Here is a 15,498-nt window from a genome sequence, read left to right on the forward strand (position 1 = left end):
GGATGAGAAGGTGGACAGGGTACTGTGGGACAGCAAGAGTTTCATGCACCAGCATGGAAGCTTAAAACCACCAGACTGGAAAGGGGGGGTTTCCCCAGAACACAGAATGTGCAGAAGAGAAGAATGGAGAGTGGGAAACTGTGCCAGGAGATGCGGGCTCTGCTGTGTGAAGCCATTAGATTCTGGAACAAAATGACACTTTGATCCAAGATTTAGAAAAAGCATCACCGTAACAATGTAAAGACTGGCAAGAAAAAAACCTGACGGCAGGAAGACTAGGAGAGAAACGATTCCCCGCCTGGAAAGGAGGTAGAGACAGAAGAAAAAGAGGGAAAGGGACAGGCCAAGAGATATTCTGGGTTCAAGGCAGCTGGACTGCGAGCTGCCGCTGTGTTATGGCCTTCTTTTCGTAGCTCTGGATCCCTGACCACCTGGTGCAGTCCACGCCTGCCCACATCACTGTCCACTCTGCCCGGCTCTCTGCTCCCATCCTTCTGCCATCACTGTGCCCTGCTGTGCTAACCGGCGGTCTTGACTGGCCCATGGCACTCACATCTTATCCCTGGACTGGGTCATGGCAGGCAGGAGTCCTCCAGCCCTCCTCTCTCCACTCCTTGCTCGGCTTCATGGGGTCACGACATCAACCCTCCTCTGGCCCTTCAGGACGTGGCACCTCTCGGTGGCCGTCCAGTCTCTGGAGCCTCTTCTTTTCCAGCTCTGACTTATACTCCAGGGCTGAGTCCTAGACTCTCTTCTCCTCTCCCGTTTATTCACCTGATGCTTTGGCGGACTCGTGAAGCCACGTGGTTGCAAATATCGCCCAAACAGGAAGGATTTGCACGACATAACTTCCAGTCCACCCCGAGACCTCACTGGTCCACACTGCTCCCATTCTTCAAGGCAACTATCCCAGGACACATGTGACCACACTGACAAAGCCCCCACCTCAGGTCACCTACAGACTCCAGGAAACACCATGTGTGTGAAACTGTGGCTCACAAACCTGCTGCGTAGACAGGTTGGTTCGGGAGTTTTCCTATCATTCAGTGGCGCTGTGATATTATGATGTAATAGGAAATATATATTTTGGTCTTCATCCCCAGATCCAAGCCAGAACTCCTAAACTCCTTATAATTTCTAAGTTATCAGAGTGATAGGAATGTCTTTTGTTATGATATTTCGTTTTCCTCCCCTGCTCCTGAAATAGCTCCTTAGCTCCAGAACAATAAAGGTGAAAGGAGTGTCTTCTGTCATTCATGATAAGCTCCCTTCAACCACACCAAAGTTTAATCAGAGGACTCTTGGAGGATGGGGGCTGGACCACAGCTGCCAGAGGAACAAATCTGTGATGAGAGTTGGTGCCTTCAGCCACTCCCCACCCACCCCCCACCTGACCCCCAACCTCCAGGGAGGGAGAGGGGAGGGAGATTAAGTGTAATCAATGGCCGATGAGTTAATCAATCTCGCCTGTGTAATAAAGCCTCCATAGAACCCGAAAGAAAGGGGCTCAGAGAGCTTCCAGGTTGGTGAACGCGTGGCAGTGCTGGGAGGCTGGGGTGCATGGAAGCACCACCGCCGCCCCCACCGCCTTGCCCTGTGCACCCTTCCATCTGGCTACTCCGGAGTTGCATCCTTTATAATAAACCAGTGACAATCAGTAAACTGTTTCCCTGAGTTCCATGAGCCGATCCACAAAGGAATGAACCCGAGGAGGGGGTCATGGGAACCCCTGATTTATAGCCAGTCAAGCAGAAGCACAGGAGGCCCAGACTTTGACTGGCATCTGAAGTGAGGGACAGCTTGTGGGAACGAGCCCTTAACCTGCGGAATCTGATGCTAACCCCAGGTAGATGGGGTCAGAATTGAATTGAATTATAGGCACCCAGTTGGTGTGCTCCGAGAGCTGGAGAACTGCTTGGTGTGGAAGAGATACACACACGTTTGGTGTCAGAAGTGTGTATGAGAGTAGAGGAAATTGTATGGTTTGTTTGTTCTTTTATAAGCTACATTCTTAAGGCCAAGGATAAAGCCTTGGTCTTTCAAGTTAAAAAAACAAAATATACCTTTTGTAAATGTTACCTCAACCCCTATGAAATAAGCAAAAGTGAGATCAGCACACCCATTTGCAAATGAGGCTCAAAAGTGGTCAAATCCCCTGCATGCAGGGGCTAGTAAGAACTGCGGATTTAATTCTAATTTAGAACAGGCCAGAGAACCAGAAGTCATGAAGGATACCTACAAAGAATGCAAGAAGCCCTCCCAGGTTCATTTTGCAATTTTAAATGAAGCTCTCTGTACCGATACACCTCCTCTCTCAACCGAGGAAACAAGCCCAGCCCTTACTAAACACATTCAGGGAGGAATACACATCTGCCTTCCTTTTCACCTGGGAGTAAACACCAGAGCCCAGCTCCCCCTTGATCTGTCCCGCTAATACGTCACATATCTATAAACATCAAAACACACATTTTTCTAAGTTTACGAGTGGTGCAGTTTAACTTCATGCAAAAAAGGTGCAGTGGGATGGTTCCTGAAAAGATGTACAATATAAGAAATGATTCTTTGTAACCCTGATACTTCTTATTCCTTCCAGGTTGAACTTAGATTTTAACGTGTGTTTGGTAAGAGAGGTACCCTCTAACCCTAAAACTATGTGCGAGCAGTATTAATAACATCTTTGTACAATTTCTTTCATATACATTGTCTCATGCTGACTCTCACAATACCCTGTAGGAATGCAGCCTTTCAGATGGTAAAACCAGAAGACAGCCAAAGTGCAATGAAGATCACAGGGCTGGTGAAGAGGGGCTCTCTGGATTGACACACCCCGTTTCACCAAACTGGAACCCAGGTCTTTGGATTTTGAAGTGACCCCTCTTTCGGTTCTGTGAAGCTCCTTCTCATGTCCCCCATCTCTTTGCCTTCATCACCCTTGCAGGTGAGCTATGTTTGTCATCAAATGATGAGACCACCTCCCCAGCAGTGAGGCCCCAACCCCAGGCCAGCACATCTACGAACTACTGTTGATATTTTTTTTACTCATAAGAAAAAGAAAGCTCGTAACTAGATAGCATTACCACATCTCTGCATCCTAGCCTCTCCTCTGCAAAGGGGGCACACTGGCCTGGGTGACCTGCAAGGTCTAATTCCAGCTCTATCCGTTCCAAGACAAAGGCTCCACTCCTTAGTTCTTAGCAACTGAAGAGGCATCTTTAATAACTGAATTGTTGCTCTGCTCTCTTGTTCTCAAAAACAAGCATCCTTGCCCCTCTTCAGTGAGCTAACTCAAGGTTACTGCTCAGAATCCAAGAATTTGGAAGCCAGAAGGGATCCTTAGTTGTTGTCCAATGACCTCATTTTTTAAAAGTAAGCCCAGAAACGGGAAGTGACTTAGCAAAGCTCCCCCCATGGCAAAGACAGAGCCAAGACTACAGTTTCTTCTGTGACCTTCCCACTGGATTGGTCTGGAGTATTTTCCTACCGCAAAGAATCAGAAGTTGCTTTGATATCCTCAGCTGTGGCTTTAGCTTAGATTAGTGGTGCTTTGATATCTTTAGCTGTCCCCTCTATTGAATAACTTCTTTGCAGATCTGAAAATACGTTGATTTGAAAGCAGGAAATCTTCTCAATAATTCTCAACAAGTGACAGGGTCATGGGCTCCACCTGGCAGTCTTTTATCTGTTCCTAGGAACTCAACATCTACACCCTGGGCCTGCCTTAACAACTAAGCACTGAAAGTTTTTAAAAGGGTGAATACCGCCACCTCACATCTATTAAGATGGCTACTATTTAAGAAAAAAAAAAAGACAGAATATAACAAGTGTTGGCAAGGATATGGAGAAACTGGAACTCTTGTCCACTGTTGGTGGGAAGGTAAAGTGTGGAGCCACTTCAGAAAATAGTCTGAATTCCTCAAAAAAATAAAAATAAAATTAGCTTATGATCCAGCCATTCCAGTCCTGGGTATATATCAAAAAAAAACTGAAAGCAGGTCTGGAAAAGATATTGGCACACCCATGTTCATGGCAGCATTATTCATAATAGCCAAAAGGAGGCAGCAAATCCAGTGTGACAGATGAATGGAAAAGCAAAATGTGGTCTATCCATATCATGAACTATTACTGAGCCTTAAAAAGAAAGGAAATTCTGATACATGCTACTGTGTGGATGAATCTTGAGGACAGCAGGCTAAATGAAATAGGCCAGTCACAAAAGGACAAACGCTGTATGACTCTACTTACATGAGCTACCTTAGGTAGACAAACTCACAGAAACAGAAAGACGGATTACCAGGGGCTAGGGAGAAGTGGAAAATAGGGAGTCAGTGTGTGTTTAATGGGTACAGGGTTTCCATTTTGCCACTGAACCATACACTTAAAGATGGTTAAAATGGCAAATTTTATGTTCTTATGTATTTTATCACAATTAACTTTTTTTTTTTTTTTAAGAATTGGGGACAGAGAAAATTGTATTAACCAGAACTCATTTCAGGAAGCCAGGATATTATCTGGTTAAACAATTTCTTTGAAAGAGAGCTTGGGGTGGAGGGGGCAATGCCTCCCCCAGGAGGCACGGGAGGGACCATGCCCTTTAAGGCACTGGGGTGGGCCCGGTCACCCCAGGCACCTGTTGCCTGGAGGGGTGCAGGCAGGTTAGAGGCAGCCAGGCTCTTCTTTCTCTGCCCTTCCTCCAAGCTCTCTTCGAAATAAATCTTGGACAAATGTTTAAAGAATACAAGAATAAACCAGTTGGGCATAAATTCCCAAATTTTACTCTGTTATGTTTCGAGTAAAAGGCTCGAGGAAGAAGCTAATTTACCTGAAGAAGTCGGACAAAACCAACCAATCAACCCGTACCTGCCTGTTAATCTCATGACTGTCTTTGGTGTCAGTTTCCTGCTGTCTGCTAAAACACGTGATCAAGCACTGAGGGGAATATCTGCTTTAAAGAAGAAAGTATCTTAATTACCTCAAGGGTGACAAACGATAAACAAAACCTGCAGAGGACCAAATGGAAGGCTTCAATTTCCAGTGGAACGGCTTTCAGATGCCTGCTATTCACTCACCCCATACCAAATTCCTTTTAAACCTACTGATTTTAATCTCAAAATTTGGCAAGAAATAGCAGCTTCACCTGACAGGATTTTATTTACCACTTGAAACAGGATTCTACAACCCCTAGTTCAAATGTTTTTGACAGAAAACTCAGCCAAATCTTACAAATGTTCTTTGGCAAAACTGGGTTTCTCTGTGAATTTTCAGAAAAGCTCTAAGGTTAAGAAACATGTAAGTTTTTTCAATGTGACATTTTCTAGCTTGACCTTCTGAAATAACACAAATTTTCTGAGGTTATTACATCCCATTGGAATACTATCTTTCCAGATATCTCTGGGTTAGAAACTGTTTTATGTTAGAACCAAACAGATAATACACCAAAGAACATAAAAATCTACAAGCATATTCCACTTAGAATTCTATCTATGACATTAATAATAAATAGCATGCTCAACTCGAATAGCATCGATTATTAAAAATAAATATGGGGGCCGGGCACTCAGGCCTATAATCCCAGCACTTTGGGAGGCCAAGGTGGGCAGATCACCTGAGGTCAGGAATTCGAGACCAGCCTGGCCAATATGGTGAAACCCCATCTCTACAAAAATAAGCATGATGGCGAGTGCCTGTAATCCCAGCTACTCAAGAGGCTGAGGCAGGAGAATTGCTTGAACCCAGGAGGCAGAGGTTGCAATGGGCTGAGATCACGTCATTGTACTCCAGCCTGGGCGACAGAGTGAGACTCCATCTCAAAAAAATATAAAATAAATAAATAAATAAAAGGATTTGAATTATTTTAGGCCACGCCCCTTAATGGACAATTCAGGAATCTGCTGTTCCACTTATTACGCAAGTAAATAAAAGTGATTTTAATTCCCTTTCTAGTTCCTTCAACTAGAACATTACCTAAGGCACGTTATCTAGGACATAACAGTGGGTCCATTTTCATATTGTGGGTTTGCTCCTTGGAAATGAAATGATGTCATGGTAAGCAACATCTAATTACATACAAGACTGGCCGAGCAAATGCAAATGCAAAACTGTCTCAATAAATGCACTCTTACAATCCCCGTTTTTGTTCAGTCTTTCTCACTTGCACTTTTCTTCCTACTCTCCCTTCTTTAAGAACTAAGTGGCCAGGCGTGGTGGCTCATGCCTGTGATCCCAGCACTTTGGGAGGCCAAGGCGGGCAGATCATGAGGTCAGGAGATCGAGACCATCCTGGCTAACACGGTGAAACCATGTCTCTATTAAAAATACAAAATATAAGCCAGGCACTGTGGCATGCACCTGTAGTCCCAGCTACTCAGGAGGCTGAGGCAGGCGAGTCGCTTGAACCCAGGAGGCAGAGCTTGCAGTGAGCCGAGATGGCGCCACTGCACTCCAGCTTGGGAGACAGAGCGAGACTCTGTCTCAAAAAAAAAAAAAAAAAAAAGAACTAAGTGTCTTGCAGGAGTTGAACAATAATTACCCCTCAAATCTGGATTTCCACCTGCCTCCTCCGTTTGCTCCCCCGGCTGTCCAGGTATATGACCCCTTCATAAACATGCCCACACAACTCTATCTTTTAGCCTCAACCTTCTCCTCAGCCCTCCAGCCCAGCCATCCAGGGCAGTAGCTTGATAAATATTACTGTCATTTGTCAAGTGGCTGAACAGACATCTGTCTACCAAGTGAGTCTTCTCTCCTTGAGGACAGGGACGAGGCTTGCTCATTTCTGACGCGGTACCTGCCCCATCGCAGGGCCCAGGAGATGTCTGCAGTGCTATGTGGCCATGTTTTCTTTAACAACTTCCCACGTCTTCTTTGATGCCATTCTGCAACACTTGCCAGGAGTCTAATCCCATGTATTTGTGTACCAAGCTACGTATTTCTAGAATGATGTAATTGCATTAAATCTATATGGTGATTGATTTCCAAAAGCGAAAGTATTTTCTTGGTTCAGAACACTTTTCCTCCTGTATAATGGAAATAGAGGATCCAGGCTCCCTCAGTTCTACTCTTATAATATTGAGAACCAGTGGGTGTCCCAGAGCAAAGGACCAGGGCTCAAGCGAAGTTCATTGACCCCTGGTGACCATTTTGCCAAAACCAGGATGGAAGCGGTGGCAGGCAGGAGGATGTGGATGTGTTTTGTGACTGGGGTCTCCACTCACCCAGGAGACACAGATGGCCTAGGGCTGTCGGGGGCCACGCGGCGCATGTGCAAGCCCCTGGTGTTTTAACGAGGAAGGAGTTGGCAGGTCGTCACATAAACAGCAATGAGGAACTGTGCCAGAAGCAAATGAAAGAGAACTGCTGAAAACAAACTCGGCTTTCAGCACAGGCTAACCTTTGACTTACCTTTGAAAGGACACTCAGAACGAAACAGAACTTGGGGCTCTCTATTGCCTGTTTGAAGTTAAAGTGTTGTCTGTCCTGTCGATACAGACCCTGAGACTGATCCTTGTTTTCCTGGGGCTCTCGGGGCAGCCACAGGTCCAGCCTAGAGGAGTCAGACTCGGGAGGTAGGAATCCTCCAAAGCCCACAGACCTTCCCCAATGCCCCTTATTTGTTTGTGCTCAGAACACTCAGCACATTACTGCTAAGCCCCAGGGGAAAGGCAGCGGGAACCTTCACTTTCCATAAAATGTATGAAACTCCTTCACATGTTGTAAGCACATCTGATCCGATTCTAAACAAACCCGGGAAGCACTCCAGGGCAAGCATCATCACCCCATTTCTGATGAGGAGCCAGGGGCACCAGGTTTATTCCAACATGACTGGAAAGTGAACAGAGAAGAATGGGGAGCCCAGGTTGGACTCCTAGTCTCCACCGCTCTTCTCTGCATAGCACTACCTCCTCATCTGACGTGGATAAATCCAGTATCAATGGATGAGGCCCGGGTAAAGACAAACCAGTCATGTGGCTTTAGCAAAGCAGGTGGCAACCATCTAATTCTAAATGTCAATTAATATTTAGCACGTGTTTACAGGGCAGCCAGCGCTGGAGAGATAATCACAGATTATAACTGAAGTCTGAATGACAGAGAGGCAGTTTCAAATCCAGGGCAGAAGGCACAATCTAAGCTTCCAAGAACTGGCTTACTAGAGGGAGTGAGCTCACCCTCAAAAGGTGCATTCAAAAAGTCTAAACCACCACTTGGCAAAGAGGTTGTAGAGGTAATTCAAGAATCTGACAGGCTCTAACTCTGATGCTGAGATTCTGTGACCTGATGATGGCAACCACTCATGAAATCAAGTCTTCATCTCAAGCAAGAAACTTTTATTTTTGGTCCCATCACGACATTCCAGAGTGTAAAACAGCAAGGTGCACCCACCACCCTCAAAGTAGCTTGGCAAGTCGGGGCACAAGGGGGAAAAGCACTAAAATTTAAAAATGAGAAGAAATGGCCAGGCGCGGTGGCTCATGCCTGTAATCCCAGCACTTTGGGAGGCCGAGGTGGGCAGATCACGAGGTCAGGAGATCGAGACCATCCTGGCTAACATGGTGAAACCCTGTCTCTACTAAAAATACAAACAAAATTAGCCGGGCGTGATGGCAGGAGCCTGTAGTCCCAGCTACTTGGGAGGCTGAGGCAGAAGAATGATGTGAACCTGGGAGGCAGAGCTTGCAGTGAGCCGAGATCGCGCCACTGCACTCCATCCTGGGTGACTCCGTCTCAAAAAAAAAAAAAAAAAAAAAATTAGAAGAAATGAAGAAGACAGCAGGAATTGTTCTCTGCCAGAGCATAAATTTCACAAGACAATGCTCCCAAACAAAATTCACTGCAAACAGTTTAAATAAACAGCCGTGACACCTAAGAGTAAGATTGAAAAGCAGAAATGACACAAAATTGGGGGTCAGAAGGCCTGGCTGTGAGTGTTATCTTCTGGCGTTTACCAGCTATGTGTGTGGGAGCAGGGTATTAACACAATGGCTCTGACTGAGCCCACCAGGCTGTCATCCTTAGTGGTCAACACAATGACTAGTTTGGAAAGGTCTTTGCTCCTGGACAACACATGCAAAATCTTATTATTGTCATGACCTCCTGTAGGAGGTGGCTACAGAAGCAAGGCTCAGGGTTGGCCTGGATGTGACACCTTCAAAACTGCTCTCACCCACAGCATCACCACTCCCTGACAGGGCCTCTCAGAAGGTAAAGTCAAAAGCCATTCTTCAAAACCTTCCCTACAACCCTTAAGGACTTAGAAAGGCCGAAACACCCTCCTGGGTTCAGTCTCTGATTGAAGACTTCTCTGGCACTTGCTCAGATCCGAGTGATTCATCGTTTCCTGGAGAGAAACTACCCAAAACCCACTCACCGCCCAGAGAGCAAACACGCATCTGTCACATCTGCCCTCATGGCAGGTGCTTAAAGGGTACCTGTGGGCTTAAGGCACACCCAGGGAGCCTGGTGATTCAAAAGCCAACCTAATATCAGTCTGGGATGGGGCCCCCCTTATCTGTGTTCCTGTTATCAGTAGGAAATTACAGCTGTCTGATACAGACCTGGCTGCTGCTCGTGGGGCCAACAGATCATGTCAGGACAGCTAAATGACCATCCCTAGCACCCTTCCTCTAGGGAAGGCACTGTCGGCTCCCCAGCTGGGCTTGACAGGGACGATTTTGGGGCTTCCTGCTCACCGCCCTAGCCGCCCTTCTCTGAGCACACTGCAGCCAGTGTCTCAGCATCTGGGGACTCTATCTGTGGTCCGCCCAGCATCGGATAAAGTCACAAACATCACGCTGTTACTGGTGTTCGCCGAGATCACATCCACCTTGGAGGTTTACAAGACAAATGAGGATTTTCATCCAAAGCATTTAAAAACACAAAAAGCTTCTAGGAAGTGCCCAAAATGGTATCATGACTAATAAGACTTGCATGAAAATGAAATTGATTTATAAATAGTGTTAGCTTCCTCCTGTAATTTACACCAACGGCAAAGAGGAAGTCTTTTCAGAGCACTGTGGACTGATACTTATGGCGGTTGATAAGGGTGATGAATTACCTGTGACCAAAGAGGAAGTCTGGCTCAGACTCAGGGTGATACAGGGAAAGGAACACAGACAGAAAGTCAGGCCACCTGGACAGCAGCCCACGCCCTGCTGTAACTGGCACACACTTATAGGCAGCTGCTGCCCTCTGCCAGGTCCGGATTGACTGAGTCCACCAGCGTCCCTGTGGTTAAACTGTCCTGGCCAGAGTGCCTTGAGGAGCTTCTTAAACAAAGAGCACAGCTCTGCATCCATCACTACCTGCCGGGAAATTGGGGACTTTCTTGGCATGCCAGGGTTCGTGAGACATTCCCGTCCAAAATACAAAAACTCACTAGAAAAGCTGGAGATGCTTTAAAAGACCTGCAGGTCAGAGGCCCTGCAAGTCAGAGGCCTTTTAAAGGCCTTTCAATACGTCCTGACAAAAGTGATGAAAGAGCAAAAACAGCCAGCCCTGGGGTCCCACCACCAAAGCCACCAAAGCCCTGCCTGTGTTAGGCAGGTGGGAAAATGTGCAGCTCTTGCAGTAAGCTTCCAGGGTGGCAAAGTGGCAGGCATCTCCTCCTCCAGCCCACCCTGCTCATCCCCCTCCCCACCCCGGGGACAGGAGGGTGTTCCCATAATTAAGCTCATCTGTAGAACTCCAGCACACAGCAGACGCTCCAAAGCATTCATGACTGCAATTTCATACAGTTCCAGAAAGGACAGCACTGCGGACACTGTCAGGATGAGGTGACAGAGGTCACATGGTTTCTTGCCTCACGATTACATTAGAAAATTCCACATTTACTCCAAAATTGGCAGAATCCATCTCCCGGCTTCACAAATTGCGAAGAAATGCTGCTTTCTTGGAACTGCCAAAATTCAAAACCCCTGCCACAGCTTTCCTAACCCCACAATTTTTGCCAACACCAGCCACCTCTAGAAGATTAAGGTCAGTTGAAAATTGCCTCAGACCAGCTAAAAAGAAAAAATGGACAAAACGTATAGAGAGTTCACATTTGGCCAATAATATATGAGAGAGAGATTCAACCCCATTCATAATTAAAGATACAGGAATCGAAAGAGGCCTTTCAGATGGTCCAAAATCAAAGCATTTCATTAAAACCCCAGGTCCCGTGAAAAGTAGGAGAATCAGACATCGTCACTCACTACTAACAGGGTCATAAATGGGGTAAGCAATGTGGCAGTGCCCATCTTTTGGGGCACATGTTGCCAAACCCCGGCAACTATGCCGCTGGAAACTGATCGTACAAATACAGTAAGATCCATGTACAAAAACAGTAATCGTAGCTTTAATTGTAATAGAGAAAATTAGAAATAACTGAGTATCTGTATGACTCTGGCTTAATAAATTATGGGCCATCCACATTGTAAAATGGAATATTATGAGGCGGACAATAAAATGGGAGAGGGGTAGCTCCATAAATATTAACATAAAAATGTATATATAGAATGAAAACAGGTACAAAAATACTTATAATATGGACCCATTGTGGTTTTTTGTTTGTTTTGTTTTGTTTTGAGACGGAGTCTCGCTGTGTCGCACAGGCTGGAGTGCAGTGGCGTGATCTCGGCTCACTGCAAGCTCCGCCTCCGGGTTCACGCCAATCTCCTGCCTCAGCCTCCCGAGTAGCTGGGACTACAGGCGCCTGCCACCAGCCTGGCTAATTTTTTTGTATTTTTAGTAGAGACGGGGTTTCACCATGTTAGCCAGGATGGTCTCGATCTCCTGACCTTGTAATCCACCCATCTCAGCCTCCCAAAGTGCTGGGATTACAGGCGTGAGCCACCACGCCTGGCTGGACCCATTTTTTAAAAATTACATTTGTACATATTTTGATATTCATAAAAAAAATTCTGGAATGAGCTACATACAAAACAAGATTCACAAGATTCACCCCTGGGGACCAGCCTGGGAAAAGGAGGACGAGATCTTCACTTTTTATCATAAATACTTCCCATAGTGTTGCTTTCTAGCTTTTGTTTTTTATGTCTGCATTATTTCATGTCAATTATTAGTAACCTCAGATAACGGCGAGTGAAGGATGGAAAACGCTGGTCCACTCAGTCTCAGGGTCTCCCCATCACTGAAACCACTGAGACAGAAGAGGGTGCTGGACAGGGGTACTCCTGCTTTGGAGGGAAGGTCGAATGAGTGATCACTCAGCTCCTCCAGCGCTGACACTTTGCAACCCTCAGATACTACAACCCCAGGTGACGCTTGTTCTCACATTCCTGCGAAGAAATACAAATGGCCTGGATAAAGGTGGGTGCAGACATCTAAATATGGTGTGTGACAACTATGCTGAGCGAAACAGCCCAAGGCTTTGACTCCGATCCTTTGGCTCTTAATTATTTAGCTCACTGATTAAGGACAGGACGTTCTTTTTCTTTGGCACACTCTCTCTACACACTTTCAAGAGCCCTCTGTCCAAATTCGTGTCTTGGTCAAAAAGAATGCTCGCCCTTATAACTTTATTTCTGTATCACTCCCCACCCCTACCATACCCCAGCAATTGGGAGGTGGGCAAATATCACCTGGATGTTCCAGGGCACTGTCCATTAGGAGACAGTGTAGCTCAGCAGGTAAGAGCGCATGCTCTGGAGGTATTCAAATCCTGCCTCCAACTTCCACTAACTCTGTGATCGTGGACAGGTTACTAAGCTCTCTGCACTGTGGTTTTGCATCTATTTTATGAAAAGGGATGACATCAGCACAGCCACCTCATAGGACTGTTGTGAGGCAGTAAATGTAAAGTACTTTTCAAAGCACATGCACCAAATAAAAACCAGGTGCTAATTCTATGACCACAAACTGGTTCCAGACAAAACCCGGTCTTTGAATAACGTCTCTTGCTGGAGGGGACTTTGTATATATCACCTATTTAAATGGTACCTTCCCAAAAAGACAGAGACAAAGAATATTACTAGTTAAAATGAATACAGAATTATTTGAAGGTTATGCCTACATTCCACATTCTCATTTGCCCAAAATCTGAGCCCAAAGAGGCCACCCCGAGACTGGTGGCATTCTGGCATTGCACAGAGTCCAATGGCGGGACATTCTTTTGCCAGAACAGTTGTCTGGGTGCGTGCCTTGTCTGGTGCCCATTATCCTGAAACCCTTGTTGCTTGTCTCTTGTCTTGTAAACTGAAGACCTACGGCCTAGTGAGATCCATGAACGCAGAGGATGACTTCATCAAAAAGTGAGTGTGTGTGGCTAAGGGGACAGAGAGCAAGGGGAGAGGAGCAAGGGCTTCCAGGGAGCAAGGCCGGGAGGGGAGGGGGGCACAAGTGCGTGCCAGCAGGCAAATGGGGGTGTTGGTTGTGTCTCCCATGCAGGGTCTGTGCTCAACTTTGGGAGCCAATGGCAAATCAGCTCACACTCAGGAACAAACAGGCCTCCTTACAGAGCAAAGTGCCTGTTCTAACAGCCTACAGCTTTTTCTGGAAAGCCCTAGCATTCAGCATCAGCCGAAAATTCTAAGTTGTTGCAAGAATCACAACATTTGGTCAGTGGGTTGAAAAATCCACTGTAGCCATGACCCTGTAGCCATGACCACCGGTGTGAAAATGCTTCTGGCTTCTCTCCTGATAGAGCCCAGTTCATCTGGTTCCTCCTAACCTCTCAGCTGGGAGTGGGAGCAGCACAACGCGCCCTGCATCCCTCAGTGTGCAGAACAGCCTGTGGGCCAGACACTGTGCTGAGGTTTTAAGACTCCCGGGCCACATACCTCATTGTGAAAAGTGTCAGCCTGGACCCAGACCCAGAGCTTTCTACAGGCAGAAACTCACTACTCAACATATCCCTGGCTGCACAGACCCCACCCCAACCCCAGCTGCTAAGAGCTTGTTGGGGTGAATTACAGATGGGGAGACAGAGAGGAGAAAGCAGTGGAAAGAGGAAGAGGAAGGGAGCCCACAGGAAGGGAGGTCAGAGCACTTGCTTCGGACCCCAGCAGCCCCAGGGCCCAGTGTGGCCTCCTGGGGGGCACAGATTCCCTTCAGGCGCTGATGCATCCTCTGATCAAGGAGCAGGGCCAGTGTGGGTGTGTCCCCTCGACACACAGGCATGGGCCCCTCTCTCTCCAGACCCTCACTCACAGCTCAGAAAGCGAACATTTCAGAAACAGCCATCTGATAGGTACCTGGGCCTCTTCTGAATGAAGAACCTGTGACGTCACTGAACGGCTTTGCTTGGGTTTTGTCCCAACTCTTTTTTCCCCACACACCCCGTTCCAGTTTTAAATGAGTGGGCTTATTATACAATACATTGGTCCAGGGTTCAATAAAGTGTCAAAATTGTGACTTTGCCCTTCTCAAGGAACAAGCCTCAAAGCTGCTAGTGGGTGATTCCAGGGACTTCCTCCTCAGGACCCCTCAAAAGTTCCGAGATCCCACGCCCGGGTTACCAGTGAGGAAGTGCAAGTACAAACAGGTCGAACCACCAGCCTTGGTGTCCTGGCGGGACCTGACACCTGGATGTCTCTCAAAATGCTCCAAAAGCTGCCGCCATCCGTGCAACAGCCCCCTCCCACCCTAAGGAACAAGCTGCCTGTACCCCTCGACCACCCCCATTGGCAGGCTTGCCCAAATCAATTAATCTCATTTAGGTACCTTTTAGGCCTTGAACCCAGTACACAGATGGTCCGGAAAAGCCAACCGGAAGAGAGGTGGCAGGCAGGGGGAGGGGGCGTCCCACAGGGATGATTTACAGAGCAGAGGCCAGCGTCAGCCAGGACTGTCCCAACCCCACAAAGAGCCCCTCCTCGCTGGCACCCTGTGGCACCTTAAAATCATAACCACCACAATGATTCGTGGACCCCATATTATGTCCCAGGGGCTCTTTTTTATCTCAATTAATTTTTACTACAATCATGTGAATGGGTATGATTATCCCCTCATTTTACAGATGAGAAAACTGAGGCTCAGAGTTCTTCTGCCCAAGTTCTACATCTGTGAGTGGTCAGAACAACAACTGCAAAGCCCAGTGCTCTGTGCCGGCCTCGGCGCATCTCAGACCACGGTAGCCTCAGGACCTTCTTCTGAAATATCTTTTCATCTCCTGACCCTTCCCTGCCCTCTGTTCTGGGCCCTTCGTGCAGCTGACCACGCAAAGAGAAGGAGAGCAGGGCCCACAGACTTCCTTCTGGCTGGGCCAGGCCAATTGTCCCCACCTAATCCAGGGCAGGCTCCTTCTCAGTCACTTCCAAGGTCCCCCCCACAACCAGGAATCCCCGCGGTCTCTCACCTGAACCCTCAGGTTCTCTCCCACACCACAAGACTCAGCAGGTCCGCCCCTTGTCACCCTGTGCTTTTCTAAAAGAAAGGAACTCCTGATAAGCGAGACCTGGGTGGATGAAAGAACTCATTCAGGGTCCCACAGAGCTCAGGCAGAGCCCAGATCTCCCCACCCGAGTCCAGGGCTCTATCCAGGCCTGGCTCCACAGGACCACAGGG

General features: G+C 47.2%; 1 protein-coding gene across 11 annotated transcripts in view; it reads right to left on the reverse strand.

The window, feature by feature from the left end:
• Nucleotides 1–15,498, reverse strand: part of LPIN1 (lipin 1) — a 105,044-nt gene that overhangs the window by 66,053 nt on the left and 23,493 nt on the right. Inside the window, exon 1 of one of the 11 annotated variants that reach the window (XM_054475701.2) lies at nucleotides 12,061–12,159. The exons of 8 other annotated variants lie outside the window; for them this stretch is intronic. The gene's annotated coding sequence lies outside the window, so the exon portion shown is untranslated. Of the gene's footprint in view, nucleotides 1–553; nucleotides 571–6,345; nucleotides 6,364–12,060; nucleotides 12,160–15,498 lie in introns of those variants that run through there. 2 more of the 11 variants (XM_054475702.2, XM_063648953.1) reach the window with 2 other exon arrangements.

Source organism: Pongo pygmaeus, chromosome 12 (genome assembly GCF_028885625.2).
Source record: "Pongo pygmaeus isolate AG05252 chromosome 12, NHGRI_mPonPyg2-v2.0_pri, whole genome shotgun sequence".
Taxonomy (NCBI): Eukaryota; Metazoa; Chordata; class Mammalia; order Primates; family Hominidae; genus Pongo; species Pongo pygmaeus.